This window comes from Caretta caretta, chromosome 18 (assembly GCF_965140235.1).
Source record: "Caretta caretta isolate rCarCar2 chromosome 18, rCarCar1.hap1, whole genome shotgun sequence".
NCBI lineage: Eukaryota > Metazoa > Chordata > Testudines > Cheloniidae > Caretta > Caretta caretta.
The window spans coordinates 12,887,237-12,896,319 of NC_134223.1; the positions used below are offsets into that span (position 1 = coordinate 12,887,237).

Consider the following 9,083-nt stretch of genomic DNA (forward strand, 5'->3'; position numbering starts at 1 on the left):
CTCGGCAGAAGATGGTACAATAGGACTGCTAGCCATCCTCATCTCTTGCCTGCCCGGCAGAAGATGATGCAATAGGACTGCTAGCAATCCGTATCGCCTGCCTACTCGCCATAAGATGGTTCAATAGGACTGACTGCAGGACTAAAGAGAATGACCTGATCAAGTCACTCCAAATTTAGTCCCTGCGCCCATGTCTGCCCAGGCGCTCCTGATCGACCTCACACAGGCGACCAGGAGCACCTCGGACATGACGATGATGGCTACTAGTCCTGTTGCACCGTCTGCTGCCACAAGGCAATGGGTTGCTGCTGCTGTGTAGCAATGCAGTACCGCGTCTGCCAGCACCCAGGAGACATATGGTGACAGTGAGCTGAGCGGGCTCCATGCTTGCCGTGGTATGGCGTCTGCACAGGTAACTCAGGAAAAAAGGCGCGAAACGATTGTCTGCCCTTGCTTTCACGGAGGGAGGGAGGGAATGGGGGCCTGACGATATGTACCCAGAACCACCCGCGACAATGTTTTAGCTCCATCAGGCATTGGGATCTCAACCCAGAATTCCAATGGGCAGCGGAGACTGCAGGAACTGTGGGATAGCTACCCACAGTGCAACGCTCCAGAAGTCGACTCTAGCCTCGGTACTGTGGAAGCACTCTGCCGAGTTAATGCACTTAGAGCATTTTCTGTGGGGACACACACACTCGAATATATAAAACCGATTTCTAAAAAACCGACTTCTATAAATTCGACCTAATTTCATCGTGTAGACATACCCTAAGGTGCCACAAGTACTCCTTTTCTTTTTAGTTCTCACTGTCACTGTCCCCCAGGGAGTGCTTGTGATAGAAGCACACCTGGATGGTAAGAGGCTGTATTGCATCATCAGGAATCTTGATTTACACAAAGACCAATGGATTCTTCACTAAAATTGGGTTTAAATGGGGGAAGTGACAATTATAAAAAAACCAGCCCTCTCTCCCAAATAAAAATGGTAAAGAAGATCAAAGGACTGCAAAATGTGCAAGCTTTAACTTTATGAAGTGTGGGATGTGCAGTTCCAGAAGTGAGGACAATGCTACCACTCACAATACTATTCATTTAGAACCTTCCTTGGTACAGAATCTGGCTGCCAGACTGGCCTGCTTTTCTCCCTTTGTGACACATTTACAAGCATCACAACAGCAGAATGGTGTAATGGAAGTTTAGAAGCCCTCACTTGTACTGCAGGGCAAGTATTTTACTTCATTTGAACTTTTCCACTCATTAATTCTTTAAAACATGAAATGATTTGGGTCATGTTCTTCCTTCCCACCCCCAAGTACCTAATTCTATCAAAACCTCAAGAAAACAGTTCAACCATTTATCTAAAAGTCTCAGTCATCTGCTGGCCCTTTTGCAGAAAACACAAAAACAAAAAAACAAAAAAACCACAAGGACAAAATGCTTTCTGACAAGTTTCTCTTTAGTAATGACATTGCTTATTGGTGGATCAGAATTTTTTTTCAATAAGGAAGTTTCCTGCTGGAGTGTCTAAGAGAAATCAATTCCCTTCCTCCAAAACCCAGGTTAATCACTATCAAGCCAGCTTTGCATGCTCCAAGCCGAACATACAAAATACATTTCATACTCTGTTCTTTTCAATTACACCCCCCATAAGAATGAGTTCCCTCTATACTTCCAGCAGCAATGCTGCAGACAACAAAATTAATGAAAAATGGAAGCAGCTGGATATCTCTGAACCTCTGGAGATCCCACATGAGATGATCTGATGGAGTATGGGGAGTGAGGCCCGATCAGCACGCAACCATCCACAACTGGAATACAAAAAGCCAGGTACTGCTCGCTCCCGAGCGTACTTTTGCAATGCTGTCTCCAACAGCAGCAGATGAGTTTAATCACAGCTTTCCAGGGACACCAAAGAGCCTCAAAACAATATTGGGTTTTTCATTCTTACTAGTCAAGCCATATTTTCAGATAATACATTCAACTATAGTCAACTAATTTTATAAATAGATACACCTTATTCATGTTAAAAGACTCTACACACTGACAGGATGCCTGTCATATGCAGGACATCATGACTGAACTATAGGCTGAAAGTTCAGACACAACTGGATCACTAAAATAACAAAACAGTCCATAGGACACACCAATGAGCTGTTTTTGATGATAAATTTTCCACGTTTTCAGATTCTCTTTTCCTACAGTTGTAGTTACACTGCACCTCATTTTACCTCAGTCTCAGCTCTGCTACTTTTCACAGCTAAAAAAACAAATTAAAGTTGTTTGCATAGGGTTACAAGTGGATTCCATACACCTTCATTACTGTCTCACTGAACAAGGTCGCTTTCCAATACATTGATACAGCATGTAGTCTAAGACTCCATTAGCTTCAAATTTTGCTGAAATTAGAGTCAATTGTTTGTACTTATACAACAATTTTAATCAGACCTAATAGCATTTAAGATGGGTTCATGCCTTTCTAACATACTGAAGCATAGCGAGGTTAAGTTACTTACCCATGGTATCACATTGCTGCCAGCAGTGAATTAGAAATAGACCCAATACTCTAGCTCCTGATACTCTTACCACTACAGAACACAGCCTCCGTACCGAGTTGTCACAAGACATGCATCTTGCAAGAAAACAGCAGCCGGAGTTCATAGACTTTGATAGGTGTTTAGGCCAATAAGATTCACAAGCTCAAATTTTGTTCCTTATACTTCATAGAAAGTTACCAATAGATTCATCCCAGAATGAATCATTTTCCTAATGACTTGGAAAGAGTTTGTTAATGGTCTATTCTTAGGCATTTGTTCTGCATGGTTTCAAACTGGGACAAAAGTGAAGTAAAAGACTGAATGCTTTCATAAGAAAATAAGAATATGGCTATACTGGGTCAGACCCATGGTCCATCTAGCCCAGAATCCAGTCTTGCAATAGTGGCCAGATGCTTTAGAGGAAATGAACAGAACAGAGCAATTTCTGAGTGATCCATCTTCCCCTGTTATCGAGTTCTAGTTTATGGCTGTCAGAGACTGAGGGATACCCAAAGCATAGGGTTGCATCCCTGACCATCTTGGCTAATAGCTATTGATGAACCTATCCTCCACAAACTTCTCCACTTTTGTCTTTAAACCCAGTTATACTTGTGGCCTTCACAACATCCCACTACTTCCACAGGTTGACTGTGCGTTGTGTGACGTTTCCAAGCAGTTTGCAGGTGTGTTTCAATCTTGTGACTCTTCCTTTATAGTTTCTGTTTAACTAGCTTCACATTTTTGTGTAGTTCCCTTTTTTGGAGTTAAATGCGACTGAGATGGGCATCTTTGGTATTTGCCCTGTTAGAAGGATGTTAAATTTAATTACATTATGTTCGCTATTACTAAGCATTTCAGTCATATTCACCTCTTGGACCAGATCCTGTGAGCCACTTAGAACTAATTCAACAATTGCCTCTCCCCTAAATCATGAATTGCACTGTCAATGCTTTTATTATGTCTTTAAGATGAACCATCACCTGGTTCTCAAACTTAAAGGTGAGCAACATCTGAGCATCTAACTAGGTATTTGTCAAGAAAGAAATAAACCTGATTGCTGCCTCCTATCATATTCATATTAACATATTTCAAACTACTACTAATTCCACCCCCAATCATTTAAATATCTAAATTTGTCATTAACAAGCAACTTTTAGAAGTATTTACTTTTTACCATTTTTCACATTACGCAAGGTGACAAATACAATACACTGGTCAGTGTCCTCTGGGCTTCTAATACACTGTTACTAGTACAATGTTTGGGTTAAAAACATGAGCGCATTTAAATTTTTCTTCTTTTTTGCTAAAGCTTAAAGACTCAAAAAATTCTATATATTTTGGGGTTTTGTACAACCACTTAAAAATACAAGACCTAGACGTGAGGCCTATAACTAGTTGAGAGTTTCCCTTTAAATGAAGTTTTCAGCTATCTAAAGCGATTTTGTAAGTTACTAGTCACAATACTACCTTCAGGAACACAAGGATTCAGGCTTTGGTTGCGGTCACCAATTTTTATTTTGTCCCCAAAAAAGAACATCTATTTTAATTAAATGGAAACTAAGGGCAGAATGGAACTTGAGAACAACGATATTAGGGACTTGGGTGAATAAATAAATAGTGACAAGCTGAAAAACCAGTTACACAGCATAAAACCAAGTTGATCGTCTTATAGCCAGACCTCCATCTTCAAGTAGCAAATGGAGCTTAGGATCTCCATACAGGATAGATATTTGAGAAATGACAAACTATTGTATCACCTCTGATTAAGCCAACTGGCAATTACACAATAACTGAAAAAAATTCTGAGTTCTACATCTCTTAGGATTTTACCAGCACAGTGTGTTACTTTTTAAATTAAAAATGGGCTCCTAGGTAACTGTAACCTAATCACTGCACCATCATCAAAAAGATAACAGGGGCAAGCAGAGAGATTAGCCTGTGGAAAGTTAGCACAGCAGCTGTTCAAAGCAATAAGACTCCATGAACAAGAGAACCATAAGGACTCCAATTTTGGGTACTCCACCAACTATCAGACAAAAATAACAGCCTGAGACATCAGCTGGATTGCTGCAGTGCAGGCTGCCAAATTACTTTGATTTTTTTTTCCAGTTTAAATGAAAGCGCTGAAGCCAGCTAAAATACTGAATACAGACACCTGGATACAATGTCAAAAGCCTTGTCATTAGGAGGACTTCCCACACACAGGAATGAAAAAGGAAATAAATAAAGGATTGCAATCAACTGATCAGCACACAGCACTAAAGGGAAGAACTATTAGTTGAAACACACTGAACAATGGACTATGAACATAACTTTACTCCTAAGCTTGATTCTGCATTTTGAAAAAAAAAAAAAAAAAGAGGAAAAAAAAGGTAAAATTCAACCCGACACCAGTGACTGGCAGTACTAATCCGCACCCTGGATTTAGCGGCTGTATTCAGTCAGTGACCCCACAGCTGCCAAGCCTCTGCATTCTCTGTCTCCTGCCCCCTCCCTCCCGATTTAGTTCCTAGAGGATTGTTCGTTCATCATCCCAATATGGCTGCCCTGGTAATTACGCTGTTCTGAATGCAGACGATGCAAACACTATGGATGGGTCCCAAAACGCAGTAAATCCCCTTCCCTTCTGGTCCTCTCCCCCACCCCCACCCCCTTCCTCAGCAGATGCTCTGGGACCTTCCTTCACTCACAACCCTGGGGGGCGCAAATACAGCCTCCCCCCAGGCAGCCCGGAAGATGAGGATGCAGAGTTGCGGCTCGAGCCGCACTTTGGGGAGAAGAGAGGATCTGGGGACCGGGGAGACAGCAGAGGCTCTGGCACCGAGCGTCTCCCGGGGGAAAGGGGAGACTGGGGCGCCGGGTCTGGCCGGCGCAGCAGGGAGGAGGAAAGGCTGCAAGCGAGCTCCACGCCCTTGGGCCGCTGCACTGACAGCTCCGCGGAATCTCCCCTGCCAGCAAAGCTCCAGGACCAGCGTCCCCTGCCAGCGGCGCCGGGGGCTCCCCCGAACCCCGGCCAACGCTACCAGCGGCCCCCGCCCCCGGGGAAACAAGCGGCCCCCGCCCATCCCCGCCGCATTATGGCGCCTACTTCCCCCCCCCCGACCTAGACTCTCTCCCCCCCCCGCCGCCTAGCGACCCCCCCCCGGGCGGCTTCCCGGTCCCCGGGCTGTTCCCCCCGGCCACGGGCGGCTTCCCCATCGCCCCCAGGGGCTCCCGTCAGCGCTCACCTCGGGGCGGGGCCGCAGGCCGCGGACAATGGGGGTCCAGCGGGGTCCGCGGCGCGGTCAGCAGGAGGAGGCGGCGCCGGCGGAGACGCGCAGAAGCAGGGAAAGGAGGAGAAGAAAAGGTCCGCCCAGCCCCATCACGGTGCCCCGGGACAGGCACGGAGCCCAGGGCACCCCCGGATCGGGAGGGAGAAGGAACCCCCGAGAGGAGACAGCAGCAGCTGCGCGGCCTCGGAGCACCGCTGGCGAACTGACGGCGGCGATCCCTCAGCCCAGCAGCGCCCCGCCCCCATCACCGAGCAACGCCATCCGCCGCCAATCCCAGCGCGGCGACGCCCCTTCCCCCAATCCCAGCGCGGTGACCTAGGCTGAGCGCCCAATCACATCGCGCCACTCCTCCAATCACAGCCCGAAACAGAAGAATGGGCTCGTCCAACTCATGGGGGGGGGAGGGAGAGAGGAGCTGCCTCCTTGACCAATCCCACTGCGAAACGGCGTTAAGAGTCCGCCCCTTCTTGTCTTTGGCCAATTAGCGTTCGAAAGAAATTATTCTCCTTTCCCCCCTCGCCTATGAAGATAAGCGAGGGGGCGTTTGCTCGTCCTCTCCCCCGCCCGGCTGCGGAAGTACACCGGCCCAGGCCTACGCCCTCTTGCGGCTGAGGCGGCGCTCGGTAGCAGTGGAGTACCGCCGCAGAGCCCAGGGCTAGGGAAGACCGAGGGAAAGAAGGGGGGTCGGCCGCGGTGGGGGAGAGGGAGCTGGGGGAGGGTCGGACGGCTGTCCCGGGGGAGGGAGCTGGGGAGGGGGGGCGGCTGTCCAGGGGGAGGGAGCTGGGGAAGGGGGTGGGCGGCTGTCCCGGGGGAGGGGGGGCGGCTGTCCCGGGGGAGGGGGGGGGGAGGGTCGGACGGCTGTCCTGGGAGAGGGAGCTGGGGAAGGGGGGGAGGGTCGGGCGGCTGTCCCGGGGGAGGGAGCTGGGGAGGGGGGGCGGCTGTCCAGGGAAGGGAGGGTCGGGCGGCTGTCCTGGGAGAGAAGAGCTGGAGAAGGGGGGGAGGGTCGGGCGGCTGTCCCGGGGGAGGGGGCTGGGGAAGGGGGTGGGCGGCTGTCCCGGGGGAGGGGGCTGGGGAAGGGGGTGGGCGGCTGTCCCGGGGGAGGGGGGGAGGCTGTCCAGGGAAGGGAGGGGGGAGGAGGGTCGGACGGCTGTCCTGGGAGAGGGAGCTGGGGAAGGGGGGGAGGGTCGGGCGGCTGTCCCGGGGGAGGGAGCTGGGGAGGGGGGGCGGCTGTCCAGGGAAGGGAGGGGGGAGGGTCGGACGGCTGTCCTGGGAGAGGGAGCTGGGGAAGGGGGGGAGGGTCGGGCGGCTGTCCCGGGGGAGGGAGCTGGGGAGGGGGGGCGGCTGTCCAGGGAAGGGAGGGTCGGGCGGCTGTCCTGGGAGAGAAGAGCTGGAGAAGGGGGGGAGGGTAGGGCGGCTGTCTCGGGGGAGGGAGCTGGGGAAGGGGGAGTTCGGGCGGCTGTCCTGGGGGAGGGAGGGTCGGGCGGCTGTCCCGGGGGGGGACAAGGGAAGGGGATTCAGGTCTGGGACCCTGCCTGGTAGAGCTGTGGCTTGAGGCCGAGTTCTGCCATGGCATCTGGTTTCAACACAACCCGCTGCCACCCCTAATTTAGGCTGCCCGCCCCATGATAAGGGTAATGAACTAGGGGGGCAGGCCACTTCCCCTGGGGGGGAAGTTCTCCTTCCCTGTCCCAGCCGCTGAGACTAACTCAGATTGTCTGGCAGCAGGCCCATCTCCATCACTCCAGGCCACAGCCCCAGTTTTTGCAGTCCCAGACAAAGCCCCGTCTCACAGCAAGATCAGGGTTTCTAATTGCACACTGGAGTAATGTTTTCTTGATCAGCTTCCTTGCTGAAGGGAAAAGAGCAGTCATAAAATCCTACATGATAGTTTGGGGGTTGCTGGTTGGCTGTTAAAAAGGAGGTACCACTCTGGCTGTGCTGGGCAAGGAGAAGGAAGAACTGCTCCCAGGCCAGCAAGAGAAGGATAGCTTCAATTCTGCTGTTAGCAAAGGAAGGGGAGCTGTTCTCCATCTCCTCTCCCCCACAAGCCCTTCTACCTTAACCCAAATCCTGGAAGAGTTATATGGAGAGAGGAGCTGTATTTTTAGGCCAGCTATTCATGACCCAGTCTCTTAGATATACCTATTGCCATCAGCATGGCCAACTCATGAGTCAGGTCCCCAAAATACTTGCTTGGCTCAAACTCATGAGATTTTAAAACCTAATACACTTTGGGTTCTTTGTATATGCCTTCTGGTTTTTGAGTCCTTAGGGTTCACATTTTCAGGCTTTTTTCTGTAACTATGAAGACTATAAATTTACTTTTAAAATTAAAGCTGAGAGTCTCACTTAGTCACATGACTCCAGAAGTTGTAGCTTTAATAAAAATATCAGCTATCCCAAGACTCACTAAAATCATGAGTTTACAAAACCTTAACATACTCTTTAGTGAGTCAAATAAATTACTAGTGTAACAGCATCTCCAAACTTATTTTAATGTAATTCCACATCAAGATTTAATTTGTTCAGTATGTTTACATACCGTATCTTCTTACATAGGTCAGTAATTTTACTCACAAATATGTATGTTACTCTGGACCCTGGGTAATCCTTAACATTTCATTTGTGTAAAAACTATAGATAAATGGAAAGAGGATACTTTTTTTTTTTAACTGTAAGAAAGCAACATAAAAGGAGCTATGCACTTATTAGGTAGAAGGGAGAGAAGGGCTAGCTATAGTAGGCAGAGGCAAAATAATTGCTTTAGCACTGCAGCTGATTGTTTCTTCCAAATTTAAAGGGGCAGTTACCACACAGGCATGCTGGGAGAAGCTATAAAAGGATAAACGCAGTGATTCCTAGGCAGTCAGGCCCTTTGGAAGGTTTTTAACCTACAGCAGTGTGTGCGGGATTAGGCCCAATTAAAGTAAATTTCACGTACAGAAATATATTGTAGTCTTCTCTTTAGAAGGGCATTTTTGGGTACGAGACAGCTTGAGTTGTCTAGAGCTACAAACTGGCATCTTTACACATTCTCATGGCCATTTGTTTACCTGTGAAAGTTTAAATATTTTTTATAAATTTGTTGTGTAAACTAAAGTTATATTTGAGTGCTTTAAATATTCATGGTGTATGTCTTACTGCTTCATGCTAAAAATTGATCTGTAGTGACAATCTGCTCAAAAACTCTTTCTAGCTCTATATAGATTGGCCTATGCTACTTTAGGGAAAAATGAATTGGAAGGAGGAGAAAGCTCAACATACGCCCTTGAGC

General features: G+C 48.5%; 1 protein-coding gene across 10 annotated transcripts in view; it reads right to left on the bottom strand.

Moving 5' to 3' along the window:
* KIF1B (kinesin family member 1B) overlaps window positions 1–6,045 on the bottom strand; it is a 148,033-nt gene extending 141,988 nt beyond the window's left edge. For 7 of the 10 annotated variants that reach the window (XM_048825056.2, XM_048825053.2, XM_048825048.2 and 4 more), the window contains exon 1: window positions 5,765–6,034. The gene's annotated coding sequence lies outside the window, so the exon portion shown is untranslated. Of the gene's footprint in view, window positions 1–5,764 lie in introns of all 10 variants that reach the window. The other 3 variants (XM_048825054.2, XM_048825052.2, XM_048825057.2) reach the window with 3 other exon arrangements.
* Window positions 6,046–9,083: the final 3,038 nt, after the last annotated feature.